The 18,917-nt window shown below is 44.7% G+C and overlaps 1 long non-coding RNA gene across 2 annotated transcripts; it reads right to left on the reverse strand.

Moving 5' to 3' along the window:
• Window positions 1–114: 114 nt before the first annotated feature.
• LOC132681511 (uncharacterized) lies at window positions 115–18,626 on the reverse strand. 2 transcript variants are annotated; one of them, XR_009611083.3, is made up of 6 exons: window positions 18,483–18,626; window positions 16,460–16,528; window positions 11,311–11,412; window positions 9,884–10,029; window positions 4,569–4,727; window positions 115–1,212 (listed from the first exon to the last, which is right to left on the reverse strand). It is a non-coding gene; the product is annotated as an uncharacterized LOC132681511 (long non-coding RNA). The 2 variants fall into 2 exon arrangements; XR_009611084.3 differs by lacking the exon at window positions 9,884–10,029 and having other exon boundaries at window positions 18,483–18,616.
• Window positions 18,627–18,917: the final 291 nt, after the last annotated feature.

Below are 18,917 nucleotides of genomic sequence, written 5' to 3' on the forward strand. Positions count from 1 at the left end.
GGGATCACTTGTCCCCAGACTTGTCATTTGCTGTACATAATAAATATCCTTACAGATGTAAGCCACCTTTGCTCTGTTTTATTGTTACTTGCAGCCCAAGGTAATCCTAATAGAAACAGCCAGCACAGATTTGCATAGCAGACCAAAGTCACTCCCAGCATGGCCCAGTCCTCTATGTCTATCAGTTAGGAGGGTCTGTTACCCCCATTTAGCAAATGACTTACTCTAGTGATACAGCTGGGGAACAATGTACTGAAATGCAGCTGATTATACTTTAGGGCAGAGACGATGTGCCAGAGGGGGCTGATTCGTTAGGAGAAGTGGTAGAAAAATGCAGGCTGTTGGTATGCTTTTAACCACTTCTTTTAGCCATCAGCAAGGTCTTATAAGAGGTAAGTTTAGGCTTAACTGAACTCCAAAAGCAGAGAGAGAAAACCACACAGGTTTATTAAAAGGAGGCCTTTTGTGCTCTTGCCCTAAAATCCAAGTTGAATGCAGGGCCAAGAATCTGGAGATGTTCAAGGTCAGAAAGGCTGTGTTGTCCACCCAAGCTACAGTTAGACGTGGAAGATGCAGAAGACTGAGAAACAGACAACACTGAGGGGAAAGATGAGCCTGTTGTCACAGGCCTCTTTCTGCCACCTTCTTGTAAGTACTCCCTGTTCCCTGGGAAGCTGTATCTAGAATGAAGTATGGGGTCAAGGAGAGGATTATTGTTGCTGCTTTTGCAAATGATCCAATGCTTGAAATAACCCAAGGTGAGGAAGTTAAACTTTATGCCAGGGGAGTGAACATGGCACAGAGGCAGAGAAGACACCTAACTCTGGGTACCTGAGTGCCCAGTGAAATTCCTAGAAGCAAAGAGATGAAACTCCTAAGTTTTTAAGGGACCTCTATTGCCAAAGAAAGCCCCGGGTTGTCTGACAATAGCCTACATGCCTAACCCCTAAGCCTTGACCTTGGTATTTGTTACATTAGGAAGTGGATCACAAAAGCTGTGCTTCCCAAAAGGATCACATTTCATCTCCCAGTAAATATGTCAGGGGTGACTATGGAGGAAATTGAACAGGAACATCGTCCCGATAGGAGAATCAATGAATGTCAAGTTGGCTGGCCAAAGAGTCATTCCACTGCCTGGGCAGAAGGTTCTTACCACTTCTGTCCAGCAGCAGGATATACTACAGCAGTTCATCTCAAAGCAGAAAGATCTACCTGAATAAGAAAAAGTGAAGGGTGTTACAGTTGTGATATTACAAATAAGAGAAAAAGTTCCAAAGGTGAAAGAAGTTTTCTAAACTTTCAAATGAAAAAATAAAGGGGCATTATCCTTCTATTATCTCTATAATCATTGAATCATGAAATCATTGTCATATGACTAGATGATTAAAGAAAGAGACAAAATGTAGTAAAATAATTGAGTTAGGCACTTAATAAACATATTCATTATACAATAGTATATTATTTTTATTTTTGCTCTATTTTTTGATACTTGGGGTATATGGCAACCTTTTACATTTCATGATTTCTTACGTTTTTTTCTCATTCTGGGTAAATAGTGCATTTGTATGCCTAAATCTGTATTTATAATTTAGTATTTTTCTTAAATAAGGACTCCCAAATTGTGTAAGCTCAACCCACAAAGCCCAAATCTCTCCCTGATTCTCTCTCACCAGATCATTCAGATCTGAGGGGAGATGCTGTCCATCATCCGGAGATCTTGGAGTTGGGGCTGGACATCCAGCTCAGCTGGATGAGACTGAGCATGTGAGTGAGTTTTTCATGTATGTGTCTAGCTTGCCGAAGTGTATGTGTGAGAAGACAGGTGGGTACATACAATGGGAACCACAAGATTATTGTGGTGAACACCACTGTTTTCTCACTAAGCAGCCATTTCCCCTTCTTTCCTTCCCAACACAATCACAATTTTATTTGGTTATCCACCCTTCTCCTCATAACACACAGTAAACTAACTGGCTCCATCCTATAAGCCTGGGGGTAGATTATGATTAGTTAACAAAGAAGTACATGGCATGTCCTGTGCAGGTGTTATGGCTCAGGAAATTCAGGAGGGGGTACATGTGTGGACTTTGTCCGTCCAAGTGAAGGAAAGGACTAGCATTCCACAATTCAATGGAGATTACCCGGGAAGCTCGCTTCTCCAGCTGTAGCTGACAGCCAACACAGAACCATGAGACAGACCAGCCTTAGAAAGAATCTGATGTTGCGAATGGCAGTCCAGATGAATGGAAAAAAACACAACCCCACCATGATATGGTCGACCTTCAACTCCACCAACCCTGAATCCTGCCTTACCGCTTGATCTGTTATGCAAGATCAGTACGTCCCTTTTTTTTTAAAGCCAGTTGGCATTAATATTTGTTGCACTTAAAATCATCTTAATTAATACAGTGTGTGGCTTCGATTCAATATATCAAGGTTCTTGTCAGTTTGTTTTCTTCAAACCATATCATTCAGGAATTTCACAATTTCGACACAGCACATTTAGCTAAATTATACTTTTAAAAAATTATACTCTATATTTCACTGCTATACCATTTGTGCTGATAAGATTGCTTTTATAACTCATAGCATTGAAAGTACATGCATTTCCCTCCATCTTGATAATACTTGGTGTAGTGTTCGTAGTTAACTTCCCACATCTTTTTCATCTCTGAAGTAGCACACCGATTGTTAATCTTTAATAGTTTTTAGTAGCTAATTAAACTGCTACACACTTTCAGTGTTCCTTGAATGAAAACTACTTATTTCCTTTCTGAAAAAAAAAAAAAAAAAAAAAAAAAAGGACCAGAAACTCTATTTTTAACTGTTTTTTTTTAAAAACCTAGAGAATGAAAGTAAGCTTCATCAATGTTTCTGTAAATAGCCTAAAGGTAAGATGGCATGTTATGAGAGATCTAAGCAATTCACCAGGAATCGAAGGATCAATTTCCCTTAAATTGTTTCTGTACAATTCAAGCAGCCAAATTCTGCACAGTTACTGTGCTCCCAAATAATCTGGGACAGATAGAGGGTGCTGAAGACTAGACTGGCCACGGAGGTGATGTGAAGGAGGCATGAAAGCAAATCGCTTTCCCAGTAATCACGCTTGAGCCTTTAAGACTTGGATCAGATTCCTCAGGGATTGTGAAATCTAGGCCTCTGACTTGCTAAGCTCGCCAAGAAAGATAGTGTGTTAGTTTCCTCTTTGAAACTGCCAGGGTCCGAAATCCCTTTTCTCAACAGCATCCAATTCGAGGGTTATACCTCCTGTCAGCCAAGAGGCTCTACCTTACGCCTCCTTGAAGTTTCTTCTTTCAATGACATCAATTCTTGTCTCCTTTTGTTCTACCCGACCCCCACCTCAGTAATGGACCAGAAATGATTCCAAAATTCTATGTAAAGCAGTAGGTAAGTAACCCTTCTCTTTATACAAGGCAAAGCTGGAAACCTTACTAGGCTGTTTTCTTTCCTTTTTTTAATTTTTAAGTTTATTTATTTATTTTGAGAGAGAAAAAGACAGAGAGAGAGAGGGCATGCACACAAGCAGGGGAAGGGAAGGGGCAGGGGGACAGAATCCCAAGTAGGCTCCACACTCCATGTTGAGGCCAATGCAGGTCTCCATCTCATAACCATGAGCTCATGGCCTGACTCGAAATCAAGAGTCAGACGCTTAACCAACTGAGCTACCCAGGTGCCCCTCTATGTGCACGTTTATACTCTGCTTTCTTATGATTAACATGTTGGTAAATATTTGTCCTGCATGATAGTAAATATTCTTAATCTGAAAACACTTTCAGAGCTGCATAGGGGGTCTGTCATGAGCATGTATTTATTTAACCCCCTCCCCAAACTTCAGCTATTATAAAGAAATATTGCAATGCATATACATGGGCACAAATCTTTTCCTGGCTTTCTGTTTTCCCAACAAAGACTCCAGAAAGAGCAATTGCCATTTCACAAGACCTGGAAGCTCTATAGCATATTGGTTATGGTTGTAGGTTCTGGAGTCACAGATAGAGACTTGAATCTCAGCTTAGCCATTCTTTAATGAAAGACTGTGGGCAAGTACATAAATCCTCCAAGCCTCAGTTTCTTTATCTGCAAATAGATGAAAGCAGTCTGTACCTGACAGGAGTGTTATTAGAATTAAATGAAATGATGCATGTACAAGTAGAGTCTTTGACACATACACAGCACTCAATAAATGATGTAAGAATTGCTATAGCAGAATAGGAAAAGAGTAACAGAACATCTATCTCTAGAATTTGAAAAATCCAGAGGCGTAGAAAGAAGAAAATGTCCATCGCCTATATTATATTAACTTTTCGCATGTTGACATGTACTTCAAGTGTTTGTTTTTTAAATTACTCAAATATGATATGACTACACTCTTCCTTGTGAAAAGGACAGTGCAGATAAGTGGAAAGACGAGGTATAACCTTCCCAATCTTAACAGAGCCCCAAACTCAGTTGTATTCGTTTTCCTAAAATCACCTTTGTTCCAAAAGGTTGACTACCTTAGGACCATCATGTCACTTCTACTGTCACCTATACCCTAAGTCACTTACCCGGGCCTCAGTGATATCAAAATGGACGTCAAGCCCACTGCTCCCCTTCACTTTTGCTCTTACTTCTGTTTTGCTCTCTTGGACCATTTCTTCCCATTCTGGCGTGGAAGCGCATCATTGTCTCGGGTCTTCTCAAAAAGGGACCTCCGTTCTCTGTTGCTGTTGGAACGAAGTGGGAGCAGTCGGTCAGGGTCTTACAGAGGATCCTCAGCTGCATCGCTGTCAACAGGCCTCCTCCCGGGGAACACTCACTTAGCTCAGGTGAACCCAATAGTCCATGTCTGGCCTTCATTCAGACTTACGGGTTCAGGGACCTGATTTTAAGCAGGAGAACTGCCTCTCAGGGACAAATTCCTACCATTCCAGCTTTTGTACCCTGAAGTATACTCAGGGCTAATTGTTGAATTTCCACTGAAAAATATCACTCTCTTGGTGTGCCTGGGTGGCTCAGTGGGTTGAGCGTCCAACTTGGGCTTGGGTCATGAACTCATGGAGCGTGGGTTTGAGCCCCGCGTCCGGCTCAGTGCTGACAGCTCGGATCCTGGAGCCTGCTTCGGATCTTGTGTCTCCTCTCTCTATTGCTCCCCTGCTTCCACTCTGTTTCTCTCCCTCCCTCCCTCTCTCTCTTCTCTCTCTCTCTCTCTCAAAAATAAAGATTAAAAAGTTTTTTTTAAATTATCACTCTCCTTGTGACAGCGGAGTGCTGTCTCTCCAACAGAGAGAGACACACAAGAATCCAAATTTAAGTTAGAAGCTGTTTGCACATATAAAATCAACATTAAATGCTCTTGGAACATACTGCCCAGTATGGTACCAACTTAAAATTTCACCAGTTGTCTATCAGTGCCTGTGTTAATACATTCTTGTCGACATTGGTCATCAGTGAAATATTTTCAGTTAATTTGTAGGCAAGCACCCATTCTCATTGTTTCCACTGGCATCAAATGACATTGTGAATTTTCTTTCCATTTTCTGGGGGTATTAACAGTATTATGTCAATCAATGTCACATACAGTTCTAATGGGGGGACGTTAGTCTTCGTGAGGCTCCACAGTAAGACAGCTGGACAGAACTGAACTTTACAGCTTTATGTGAGGGAGAGCTCACTGGACATCCCTAAAGTAGGGAAACTTTTTACCAGGGAAAAATATGAAAACACTCAGACTCCGAATCTGACTTTAAAGCACCAGGTTATGACCCTTTCTAAACCACATGCATATCCTATGCTTGAAATACTAAAGCACAGAGCTTTGTTTGGGTCAACTTTGATCCATCCATAAGCACTTTGGTCGGAGCAGATGAGTCACTCCTATTAGCTGTTATCATGGAAAAGAGAGATTAGGGTTTGGGAACAGAAAAGAGAGAAGTGGAATGGAGGTTTTTGGTAAAGACTTGGGAGGACAGAAAAAAAACTGAAGGAAGCCAACCGAAGCTCAGACCTATGTCCTGATGTCTCCTGGGAAGAGAGATGAGTACAAATCTCTAAGAGCATACTGATGGGTATGCTGTGCATCCAGCTCACTCCCTAACACTGCAACAAGACCAGGAAGATGGGAGTCAAGAAGTCTGAGTCATCTCATCAAAAAGGAATCAGACATTTGGGTTAATAATCAAATAGAAAAAAATGATATGGTGTCTGTGAGGAAGCATAATGAATTCCCAGACACTCTTCTGAAGCTTTAAGGAAGGGTCATATTAAAATTTTTCCATGCCACATAAATTAATTGCATAGTAGTGATTACTGTTAATTTAAAATGTATTAGATGAAGTTGATATTCTTTTTATTGGGTTGGGTTAGATTTATTTCACATTGATGAATGTGGAAGTTTTATAAGGGTGTTTGCAGAGTTTTCTGTGACATTGGTCCTCTTAACTCTTTTTCCTATGGTCTTAAGATCCTCAACCATGCATTTTTTTTTTTTTACCATGAAAGTTTTTAGACAAGGGTCTCTATAGTGTGAGTGAGGCTGGATTTTCATGGTTTTCTTCTTCCTGGTGTGATTTCATTCCCGCAAGTACCAGAGTGTTAGAATCTAGTCATCACAACACAAGCTTGCGTTTCCATTTTTCTCTTAGGAGACTTTGGAGACCATGGGTCCACAGTTGCTTGCAGAAGAGACCTCTTGGGTAGATGGGTGGGGAATTTCTCTTGCCTTCTCATCATCTGACTTGCTCAGTTTCCTCGGTCCATTACTCTCATTTGCCTTCACATTGATTTTCTAGCATCCCTTCCTGCCTCCTCAACACACAGCCCCCACCTTGTCCATAGTCATTCCACTTCTCAGAGTGCTCCAGCACTATTAACTTCTGTCTTACCCATCCCTGCCCTCAGTTAGCCTTCCTGTCTGAATTCTAGCTAGTCCCAAGCCACTGAGCATACCTGGAGAAAGTCCCAAAACAAAGGGACGAGTCAACATGGCAGACTGGTTAACTCATGTGCTTAAGCATCAAATTGATTATGGCTTCAATGAAAAAATGAGTGTTTTTAGTTATGTGACCTTAGGCGAGTCACTCAGCCTGCCAGAATTCCAGCTCCTCATCAGATATAATAAAACAGATATAATAAAAGCACCTACTTAGAATATTAAGCCAGGTGTCGGGCATACAGTTGGCATTCAATCAACACCAACTGTTGTTACAGCTACATGATGATGGTAATGAACCAGATATTCTGCTAGGCACTGCACTATGTCACTTAACCTTTGCGGCAACTCTTTGAAGGTGGTGGTGCCTCCATTTTACAGATGAGGCAGATGAGGCTCCCAGGGTAATTGAAGAATAACTATTAAGCAGTGCTGCTGGTTCACAACTGTGGGCTCCAAAGCCTTTTTTCTTTCTCCCAAAGCACACTGTGCTCTCAGTGTCCATTGTAAAAGGAAATAGAAAGGTTTTTCTTAAGCCACCGTTTTCTGAGTTAAAAACCAGGGACTGTGTTGCCTGCTTTCCTTGCAGCATCTCATTTCAATCCTCACTACACCTCTCTAACTAACGATGTAGCTATTAATTACATATATAACTTTAGAAAACCTATTCACAAGTTCAACGAGAGCTTTCCGCACAAAGAAAAATCACTTTTCCTGTCCAACACGGGCAAAGTTCTAGTAGCTGTTGGTGCCACTCGACCCTTCTACATGCCTAACAGGTGCTGGCCGCCACATGCTGCAATTCCTACTTCCTTCTCCCCTCCCCACCCCCCCCCCCCCCCCGGCTCTACTACTGGCTTATTTTGTGCTGTTTTCCCATCCCCCTTACGTTGGGGCACTTTGAATAACTGCCACACAGATGCCAATGTTTCAGTGGTAAGACTGCAATTAGAGGGAAATTAACAAGTATGTCAATAGTGATGCATAATGGAAGGATTACTGATGTTTTCCAGTTAGATATTGTATTTTGTTTCATTGTGGGATTCAAATTAACTCATCAATATTGGATGGCATATGATAAATAACTCTTCTAAATAAAGAATAGAGATTCTTCCTAAGCGCCAAAGAGATGAAATTTATGTACCTGCTTGGGAACACCTGCCCTGGGGCTTTGTGCAGGGCCGCGCCTGACTCAGGGCAAATCGTCAGCACGGCAGTGAGGCTGCTCTCCTGAGTTCACAACTGCTCTAATATAATTCAGGTGGGGTCCTCGTGGAACAGTTAGCTGGGGTACTGACAGGGGGACAAAAGTCCATTTGTACGAGGAACTGAAGGTCCTTCTGCAAAAACCCTCATCCAGAGGGAAAGTGGAGCCAGGCTCCACGAGCTTTGCCCAGTGATCAAGCTCTGTCACTGGAGTGGGGCGCTGCACTACCACTTAATGTCCTGAGTCTGGCCTCACCCTCACACATTCACGTCTGGGTTTTAAAGAGAGAGGACACTGTCAGCAAATAGTGAAAGCACTATATTGCTAAAATAAAACAAAAACAAAACCCAAAGTGGGTAGCTTTTTTAAGACAAGTTACCACCCTAGGACAGTGCAGAGATGCTCCCCCCGTCAACCCAGACTACCACATCTCTGGCACCTCAAGAGTTCATGGTGCTGATGGTCCCATGCGAGTTGGTGAAAGTGGCAGCAGTGGATGATGGAAAATGACTGTGTTTAATGGAAAAGTAGAGGCAAACCCGGCAGGAGATGGCAGAGAGGTCTGGACGAGGCAGTAGCATTCAGTGGGCTGGTGGTACCCAGTCAAAAGGGACAATGGTTTGTGTCAGTTACCTACAGTGGCTGACTGAACTTGCCAGAGTACACATGTGAGGCCCCCCATGGTACTCCCAGGAATATTGCAGGGACTTTACAGGAAGTTGCAGCAAAGGAAGAAAGAGCCTGGGCAAGTTAGCTTATTGTTGTAACCATGGCGATCAAGTGAGGTCTGGCTCTCAGGTTGCAGGGAACTACAGCACAGAATAGTACTAATTATAGGGGCACTTGGGTGGCTCAGTTGGTTAGGCGTCCGACTTCAGCTCAGGGCATGATCTCACAGTCTGTGAGTTCAAGCCCCGTGTCAGGTTCTGTGCTGACAGCTCAGAGCCTGGAGCCTGCTTCACATTCTGTGTCTCCCTCTCTCTCTGCCTCTCCTCTGCTTGCACTCTTCCCCCCCCTCTCTCTCTCTCAAAAATAAAGTTTAAAAAAATTTAAAAATTTTAAAAAGAGAATAGTATTAAGTATAAAAGTGTGTACCACAAAATGTATCAAAGGCCTAAATATAAGACCTGAAACTAAAGTTCTTAGGAGAAAGCGCAGGAGAAAAATTCACAGTACCAGATTTGGCAAAGATTTCTTGGCTATGACACCAAGAACATAGGCAATAAGAATAAAAATAAACTGGACTAGATCAAAATTAAAAACTTACTGTGCATCAAAAAACACAATTACCAGAGTAAAAAGGCAACCTATTAAATGAGAAAAAAATATTTGCAAATCATGTAGCTAATAAGGGGGTTAGTATCTAGAATATATAAAGAACCCCTACAACTCTGCAACAACAACAACAACGAAATAACCAATTTTTTTTAAATGGGCAAAGGATTCGAATAGACATTTCTCCAAAGATATTTAGGCTAACCAGCATGTGCAAAGATGCTCAACGTTACTAATCATCAGGGAAACATAAATTGAAATCAAATGAGATATCACTTCACATCCATTAGGATGGATATTGCAAAAAAAAAAGAAAAGAAAAGAAAAGAAAAGAAACAGATAATAGCAAGTGTTGGCTAGGAAGTGAAGAAATTGGACCCTTGGGCACTGTTGTGGTGAATGTAAATTGGTACAGCAGCCACTATGAAAAGCAGTATGGCAGCTCCTCAGAAAATTAAAAATAGAATTACCATATGAGATGCGCCTGGGTGGCTCAGCTGGTTGAGTGTCCGACTTCCGCTCAGGTCACAATCTCACAGATCGTGGGTTTGAGGTCTGTCAGTGCAGAGCCTGCTTCAGATTCTGTCTCCTTCTCTCTCTGCCCCTCCTCTCAGGTCTCTCAAAGATAAGTAAGTAAAATTTAAAGAAAAAAAAAAAAAAGACTTACCATATGACCCAGCAATTCCACCTCTGGGTATATGCCACAAAGAATTGAAAGGAGGGCGTTGAAGACATATCTGCTCAGCCATGTTCACAGCAGCACTATTTACAATTGCCAAAAGATGGAAGTAACCCAAGTGTCCATCAGCGAATGAATATACAAACAAAACGCGATGATCTCACCTTTGTGAGCTTGGGCCTCACATCAGCCTCCGTGCCGACAGTGCAGAGCCTGCTTAGATTCTCTCTCTCTCTCTCTCTCTCTCTCTCTCTCCCTCTCTCTGCCCCTCCTCCACTTTCTCTCTCTCTCTCTCAAAATAAAAAAATACATAAACAAAATGTGATACATATACACAGTTGAATATTCAGCCTTAGGAAGAAAGAAAATTCTGGCACAGACTACAATATGGATAAACCTTGAGGGAATTACGTGAAGTGAAATAAATCACAAAAAGACAAATACTGTATGATTCCAATTATGGGAGGTATCTAGAGTAGTCAAATTCACAAGGACAGACAGTAGAATGATGATTGCCAGGGGCTGGGGGGAGGGGGAAATGGGGGGGGTTGTATAGTTTCAGTTTGGGAAGATGGAAAAGTTTTGGGGATTGGTTGTACAACAGTGTGAATAGATCCACAAAACTGAAGTGTAAACTTAGGGAGATGGTAAATGACGCAGCATGTATTTTAGCACAATGTTTAAAAACATTTATTTCGGGGAGAGAGAAAGTGCACATGGACATATGTGAGCGAATGAGGGGCAGAGAAAGAGAGGGAGAGAGAGATTCCCAAGCAGGCTCCACGCTGTCAGCACAGAGCCCGATGTGGGACGGACTTGAACCCACAAACCGTGAGATCATGACCTGAGCTGAAATCAAGAGTTGGATGCTTAACCGACTGGGCCACCGAGGTGCCCCACATTTAAGCACAATTTAAAACAAAATGTGTGCCAACCTGAGGGCAGTATTTGGAAACTAAGCTTTTCTCAATGTCATCTGAGGTCAGGCTGGTGGAACATCGGTTCCTTCCCTCACCCTACCCAAACTGTTCACGAATGCCTAGCTTTAGACCAGCACTTCTCAACGGGGAGAGACTGACCATGTTTGGAGACGTTTTTGATTCATGGCTAGGGTGACACTGCTGGCATCTATGGGCAAGAGACCAGGGATGCTTCTAGACACCCTACAGTGCTCAGGACAGTCTCCCAGAATGAAGAATCAGACAGATTTTCATGTACCCCCCAAAAGATGTCTCCAAAGCGTCATCTATCTCGTTTTGTCCTCAGCGAAGATGCTCCAGATCAGCCATCATCTTTCACTCATCTTCTGAGAGCTGAAGCCTGCGAAGAATAAAAGGACAGAGCTGTTATCGCTGCAGGCATGCGGCGATTCAGTCCTGGCTCTGGGTGACAATTTTGTCCACACGTTCCAGGTTGCTTAGTCACACACTCAGCTACATTGCACGGATGTGGCCTGTCCCTGTATGAAATCCTCTCACTAACCTCTCTGTGAGCTAGAGAGGCTTCAGTGGCTCGCCTCTGAACGACTGCCCAGAAGGAAGCTGGGTTGAAGTATCTGACTGTGTGATTCACAATGGGAACTATTAGTGTAACAACGACAAATGCCGCTGACCCGAATGAGCAAATTCTCAAAACCAGACGATTCAAACAGGCAACCAGTTAAATTCCTGCTCTTTGGTGGCTCCTGTTTAGGTGGACATGAGGGGCCGTGTCGGCATGAGAATAAACTGTTTCTCAAATGTGGCAGAACGCAAAGATAGGATGCCTCTTTCCTTTTTCCCGTCATAAGGTAATTATAAGTGCAGTAGTTTATGCTAATTCTAAAATTACTTATCTCTAAACTGGTAGGGCTGGAAAGGTGAATTGTGGCAACCCCTAATTGTTACAGACAAAGCACAGAGGCCCAGAGAGGGGAAATGATTTGCCTAAAGGTAAGTGAGCTTGTAAGTCAGGGAGGGCTTTCTACCCTGAAGGGTGGCGAGCCACGGCATCTGATGCCGGGATTCTCATGCTGTTTCACTCACCATGAGAGCCTGAGCAAGTCAGGATTAAATGACAGAGAACAGATACAGTGTGTGTCACATTTAAGTGGCCAGTGTGTGATTTAATACTATTTGAACTCCCCAAAGTCAACTATAAGCCCTAATAAAGTTAGAGGCAGTGCTTTCTCCTTTGTGACATCATTCACTGCTGTGCACGTAAGTTGTTTCCAACATTTTATGCCAACTGCAAACATCCAACATGTTTTAATTGCCTTCTATTCATTCCATCGGTGAGGGAGGGATTCCTGCCTTGGGGTTACAGGGATGGCCTACCACAGAACATCTGACACTGGACAGATCAAGATCTACCAGTCATGCATACAGCCTGGGGAAGGAGGCCACTACATGACATACAGGGCCACAGGGGGGCTGCGTTCAGGAAAAGAGTGAACAGGCAGGCCTGTGGGAGCAAGCTTTGTAGCATCGAGAAGAAGGGGTGCCCCTTGGCCTCAAGGGAGGATGTGACTGACTTGGTTGAATGATTCTGCGGACTGGCAAGGAACTGAAACCCTCTACTCAGGGATATAAGCAAGGACTGCGTCTGGTGCCCTGGATAAGGAGGGTTATTAGGCCAGGGAACCTTATCCACAGGAGCAGGGTGGGGAGGGAAGCGTGTGGGAAGGCCATCGGAGGCCCTCTTGATTTAACCAGATGTCAAGGCAGCACATAACACTGAGCCTTACTCGAGCCTCATACCTGAAGCCTGAAAGAATTTTATAGTGAAAAACTACACAACCACCACCTAAATTCTAGCAGTGACACTCTACTTGTTGTATTACACATTCACCCATCTCTCCATCCCTCTTTCCATCAATTTATCTTATGTTTTATGTTTCAAACTGCAAACAAAAGCATACTTCCTTCTAGATATTCCAGCATGAAAACCACTAAGTTGAATATCTGTACAGTTGTTTCTTTTGATGAGCATCTTGCAAACAATGAAATGCACAAGTTTTAAGTGCCCACTGTGAGTTTTGACAAGTGCAAACACCTGAGTAACCAAAATCCCTATCGAGATATAGAATATTATTACCATCATCCCAGAAAGTTCTGTCATGGCCCCTCCCAGTCGATGCCTGCCTTCAGCTCCCTCAGAGGAAACCACTTTTCTGATCTTAGTTTTGTCTGTTCTCGAATTTCATATGAATTGCACACAACCTGACAATGTGTCCTTTTTATGGGAGTCTCCTTTCCCTCAACATACGGTTTCTGGGTTCATCCCTGGTGTGTTCCTTTTTATTGCTAGGTGGTAGTATTTCATTGCAGGAATACACTGTGAATATGTACTTTTTCATACATTCTTCTACTGAAGACACTTAGGCTGCTACGTACGTTTAAATAGAAGTCTTTCTATGGACATGTTTTCATTCCTCTTGGATAAGGCTTAAGATCACAGGGTAGAGGATATGAAACAGAAGGCCGTTTTCAAAGTGGTGGTTGTACAATGTATGTCTCCACCAACAATGTATGAAAATTCCTATTGTCCCAAATCTTCATTAATGTTTGGTGTTGTCTGTCTTTTTGTAACTCATTCTTGAGTTGAGTTTGGAAATTGAGAAGGTGTGTGTGCAAGAAGGCAGGACTCCGGGGACCGTACAGAATTTTTGTAGAGCGTGGCCCCAAGCCTGTCGATTGTCATCAGACATTTTCCTGGCTGAGTCCAGGGCAGCATCGATCCCCTGTTCTTTGACATTTAAGAGCTGTGATGTCCCTGAAACCTGGCAAAGGTACTTGCGATATGACCCGAAGCTGCAGTGTTGGAGGCCACAACTATGCTGTTTGACACTTCGTGAAGGGTACTTTCTGCATGAGTTAACGACGTGCTGAGGCCTCGGGCCATGTCCACTGGGGGAGCCTGCGAACCTTCAGGGTTCACACACACACAACCTCTTGGCTCCCTTCAGTGGAACTGAGTCAACAAAAAGCTGGCTCGCACTACCAACCTGTGGCCATTAGCAAGGCAGGTGAAAATGGATCTGGCCCTCCTCTACCTTCTCATCCCTGAGGAACCGAGCAGCTGAGAGTGAGGAGGGGACACTGTAGATGCATCGGCAGAAGAAAAAGTGCCCGGAGCTCTACATTCTGTTAAAAGAAAACATTGGCGCTGAAAGAAACAAAGCAGGAAGAAAAAGAAGACAAGCATGTAGAGGTAAGGAATGGCGGTGTCTCTCAGCTCTGATCCGCTGCTAAGCTGACAATACTCCCTGAGGAAGGGGCAAGGAGGGGAGAAAAGTGCAGCCACAGGTCCTCCCCCAAGTGACCCCAGGACTAAGATGGGCAGCAGTGAGGAATAAGCTGTGGTACACGTGATCACGGAACAAGCGGGATAGGGCACATGGCAAAGATCAACATTGAGGCCGGAAGTAACCGGCAGGAGGAATTTGCCCTTGTCCTTAACGGAGGGGAAACATCACGTGGTTTTGACAGGCAGGGCAGATTCCAAAGGCAGGAGACAGGAGAGCAAAAGCCGTGGTCAGAGAGTGGTCCTGTGTGGTCAGTCATCCAGGGGGTGGGAGCAGAGGCACTCTGGGAACTTGAAGGCCAAGGTTAAGACCTTCAGTTTAATTCATTCTGCAATGAGAAGCCATGAAAAATCAGGGAAGTGGTGTCCTGAAGGCTATGGCTTGGAAAGATGAGTCAGATTTCAAGGTAGGGCCTGATTAGCAGGAGATAGCTGAGGTCGTCACACCAGTGGGGAGGCAGTTAGAGAAGTCTACTGCAGAGAACCAGGTCAAAGGAGGTCAGGGCCCGAGCTGAGATGTCAGCAGAGGCTGGAAAAAAGGAGATGGATGGGAGAGATGCAGAGGGTAAATACACTCCTGTGTTTGTTCACCACCAAAGAGCACAAGCAGGCGGCACGTCCCCAAGGACGAGAATGCTGCAAGTCAGTGTGGAAACCAAGGACCTGCCACCCTGCTGTGTCCCAGAGGCCGGCCTGGAAGAGTGGGCAACACGATAACTCGGCCAACCTCCACCCTGGCCGCCTCGTTCCTCCAGACGCAGAAAACACAAGTGCTAACGTGCAGTGGACGCACCTGCTGTTCCCTCACCCCCAGGGTCCAAGCAAGAGGAGGGTAAGGTCGATCGGAGGGGTGAGGGCGCTGTGTGCCATCCCCTCTCACGTTCTCTCTGGTGACTTCACTTCCACTGGCGCTTCTCCAATGTGTCCTCCTCCTAAAGACCCACAATGGTCATGTAACCCCCCCTTGTGCCCCCCGCCACCAGGCCCTCACTCAAACTGCCCTAAGGCTTCCCGTGGGTCTCAGGATAAAATTCCAAATCCCCCTCACCCTTCCACTTCTCCTAGTATCCTTCCTGTCCCTGCCCACTGCCTCCAGTCATGCTAATTCCCTTGAGCAAAGTGCTAAGCATTCCCCTATAATGCCCCCTACCTGGAAATACCCTTCACCCCCTCCCCCAGCCACATCCCACTCACCTCTTGGGCCCAGGGTGGCTGCCCTGCCCCTCACTCACCATCCAGTGTCAACAAGATTCCCTCTATTAATTTCTCTCATAGCACCATTTCCCCCCCTTTCCCGGCACTTATCGCAACTTGTAGTTATATAATTATTTGATTTTAAACATTAAACGTCCATCCTCATTAGCGGTGAACTCCATGAGGCAGAGGCCATGCCTGCCTTGCTCACTGCTGGCCCCAGGCCTTGTAGAGGCCGGGGCAGGTGCTCAGGGGCATGAACACGTCAGTAGAATGGATGTGTGAGTGAATCCTGAGCTCTGGCGTTCCATGGCCATCTCTCCAAGTATAGCAGCCCGGGAAACACTGCTCACTGGAACCCGACTGCACGTCAGGCTCTTTTCTGGAAAGGAGGTTAGCCCTTCTGGAGGGTACAGATGGTCACTTTCCTGGGAGTGGCTGAGTCTTCTCACAAGCCCTCGTGCATGCTTACTCCACTGCGATTTTATCTGTGAATGTGAAAACTATGAGTGCTAAACATCTCCCTGGCCCTGCTAGGGAGGGGAATGGCTTCCCAGAAGCACCAGCAGGTGTAAAACAGAGATAAGTAAGTGGGTTTTTATCTTTACTGGCGTTGCACAGGAGCTGTGTGTATCCTACAATTCTAGTTAGCACGGACTTCGGAAGAGAAAAGCACTATTTTAAGGAGAGCCCTTCATATTACAATGGCATTTACACAGTGACAGCTTCAACAGCTGTAGGAGTAGTATAAATAGTCTAAGACACAGCACTGCGCTATGACACCCCAACACATGCCCTTCAAGGGCCCAGTGGAGAAGGACATGCCAAAAATAGGGATCTGGAAGCTACTGGCACGTGTGTGATGCTGTGTTATGGAACTGTGACATACCTCAGCTTCCCCTTGAGGAGTGGGTCCAAGCTGGTACATATTTCGCATGTTTGCTTGCGTCATCAACACCTGGAAATAAAATCAGGTTAGACGGAGTGAAATCGTCCTTGCCAGTTGAATCAGCTGATGCTCAGGTTTATCAGAGCAGGCGTTCTCGGTGATGCTGCACATTAGAATAACCTGCGGAGTTTTCATAAACCCTGGTGCCCACAACACAGCCCGTAAGGACACCCTCAGAATCTCCGGGATGAGGCTCGGGTATGACTGTGTTTTAAACCTCCCCAGGTGATTGCAATGGGAAGCCAAGTTCCAGAAGCCCAGCGTAAGCGTTTTTGAGATTTGGAGAAATGGCCTGAACTAGTCAGGTATTTCATGACTCCAAACATAAATCAAGGCCGCATTGCCAGTACTGAGTTGATTATATAAAAGGAGAAAAAGGGAAACTGATGCTGGCTGAACGCTTGAGAGGCAGAGACAGGGTAGGAGTTAAGAGCACTTACTCTAACTTCTTAACATCAACTCCTGGTTTTATTACTTCCCAGCTGTGTGACCTTTGGCAACTTGCTTAAAACCTCTGTGCTCTATTTCTCTCTTTTTTCAAAGCATAAGTGCAGCCCACAAATATTTCTATATTTACCTGCCTTGTGGACAACGGAAGGTCAGGAGCTGGGAAGAAGCCTTCCCAGGAAGGCAAAGAGCCCTCATGGGCCCAAGTGCATGAGGAGAAAGATCAGGCCACACGGACGAGGAGTACAAGTACTTTCATGGGAACTACATGAGAAATCAGAGACATGGGGTCTTGTGCCTGAATTAAGTTTCTGACAGGACTAGAATTATTGCCTGCACTGAATGCCTTACATGCATGGGGGCCGAGACAAAACAAAGCAGGCAGAGCTATAAAATAGGATTTCAGGGGCGCCTGGGTGGCTCAGTTGGTTAAGTGTCCGACTTCAGCTCAGGTCATGATCTCATGGTTCGTGGGTTCAAGCCCCACATCAGGCTCTGTGCTGACAGCTCGGAGCCTGGAGCCTGTTTCGGATTCTGTGTCTCCCTCTCTCTCTGCCCCTCCCCCGCTCACGCTCTGTCTCCCTCTGTCTCAAAAATAAATAAACATTAATTTAAAAAAAAAATAGGGTTTCATTCTGAAATGCATCCAATTTATAAATGCTATATATACACATAAGCTTGGCACATACAAGGTTCTCTTCCTTTCCTCCCTGTCTCTCTGAATTGTTCTTTTTATGACAAATAAGCTGAGTCTACATTCTAGAGTCTGAGTTATTTGAACCAAGAACATCCTTACCTTCTCATCACCCAGCTCAGCAAGGCAGAGACTCTACTTCTACTTCTGACTGCCACCCCAAGAACACAGGGCTCCCTCCCCACCCAGCTCCTAGTCAGGGGGTACGGCAAGGCTTCAGCTACCTTGCTTAAGCTAAGTCCCAGTTGAATGAGGTCGACAGGTGGGGGCTCCCTTCTTCCACCCAGTCCCTATGTGTGGAAAGGAGGCTCTCCTCCCCTGAGCATAGAGAATACTGATCTCATCACTGTTGACTGGCTCATGAGGTGGTGCCTCCATGGCAGGAGAGGCAGGCTGAGGGGACCCCAGGCTGCTAACAGCAACACACACACACACACACATACACACACACACACACACAGTGAATACTCAACTCCTAGGGTAAGAGTGTCACTTAGAGTGCAGCCTGTCACCGTCTCCACCTCCAGCTCTAGAGCTCCAGCTGAGACAGTTTTGCCTGAGGTGGGAAGTAGACCATCAAACAGGGAGCTCATAAGCTCTTTGCAAAGGAACTGACTTCATTTGCAACAGAGAGCCGAGAAGTTCAAAGGGGTCCTCAAGACAGAGGAGGTTGTGATGGAAATCGGCTGGGGGGAGATTGGTGGATTTAGTGAAGATACAGCCCAGGCTTTAGGTTGGCTGGTTTGTAGTAGACACTCAGGGAATAAAAGAGCTGGGAGGAGCACCCCTGGGGTCAGAAGAAATATTAAATATTTCAGTTACCTGCGGTCAACGATAGTCAGGGAGCAGAGGTCCTCCTTCTGAGGCATCCGTGGAAGAGCAATACTAGCCTAATGCTTTGTCACAATGTCTGTGTCATTCCCCCCATTTATCTCACCACAAAGGCATTTTTCATGTCATGTTACCAACACAAGAAGGGTGAATACAGTACGAGGAGTTATTCTGAGAGAGGTTGAGAGAGAGAAACCACAATCCCATAATATATTACAGTATATTGTTAATTGTTCTATTTTATTATTATTGTTGCTAATCCTAACTGTGCCCGATTCATAAGCTAAACTTTATCATAGGTATGTATATAGGAAAAAACGTAGTATATATGGGCTTGCATACTGGCCATTTTCATGTGTCTATTGGGGGCCTTGGAATGTATCCCTTGTGGATAAGGTGGAGGGGGGGTACTGTCCCAACCTCAGA

Source organism: Panthera onca, chromosome A1 (assembly GCF_046562875.1).
Source record: "Panthera onca isolate mPanOnc1 chromosome A1, mPanOnc1 haplotype 2, whole genome shotgun sequence".
Classification (NCBI taxonomy): domain Eukaryota; kingdom Metazoa; phylum Chordata; class Mammalia; order Carnivora; family Felidae; genus Panthera; species Panthera onca.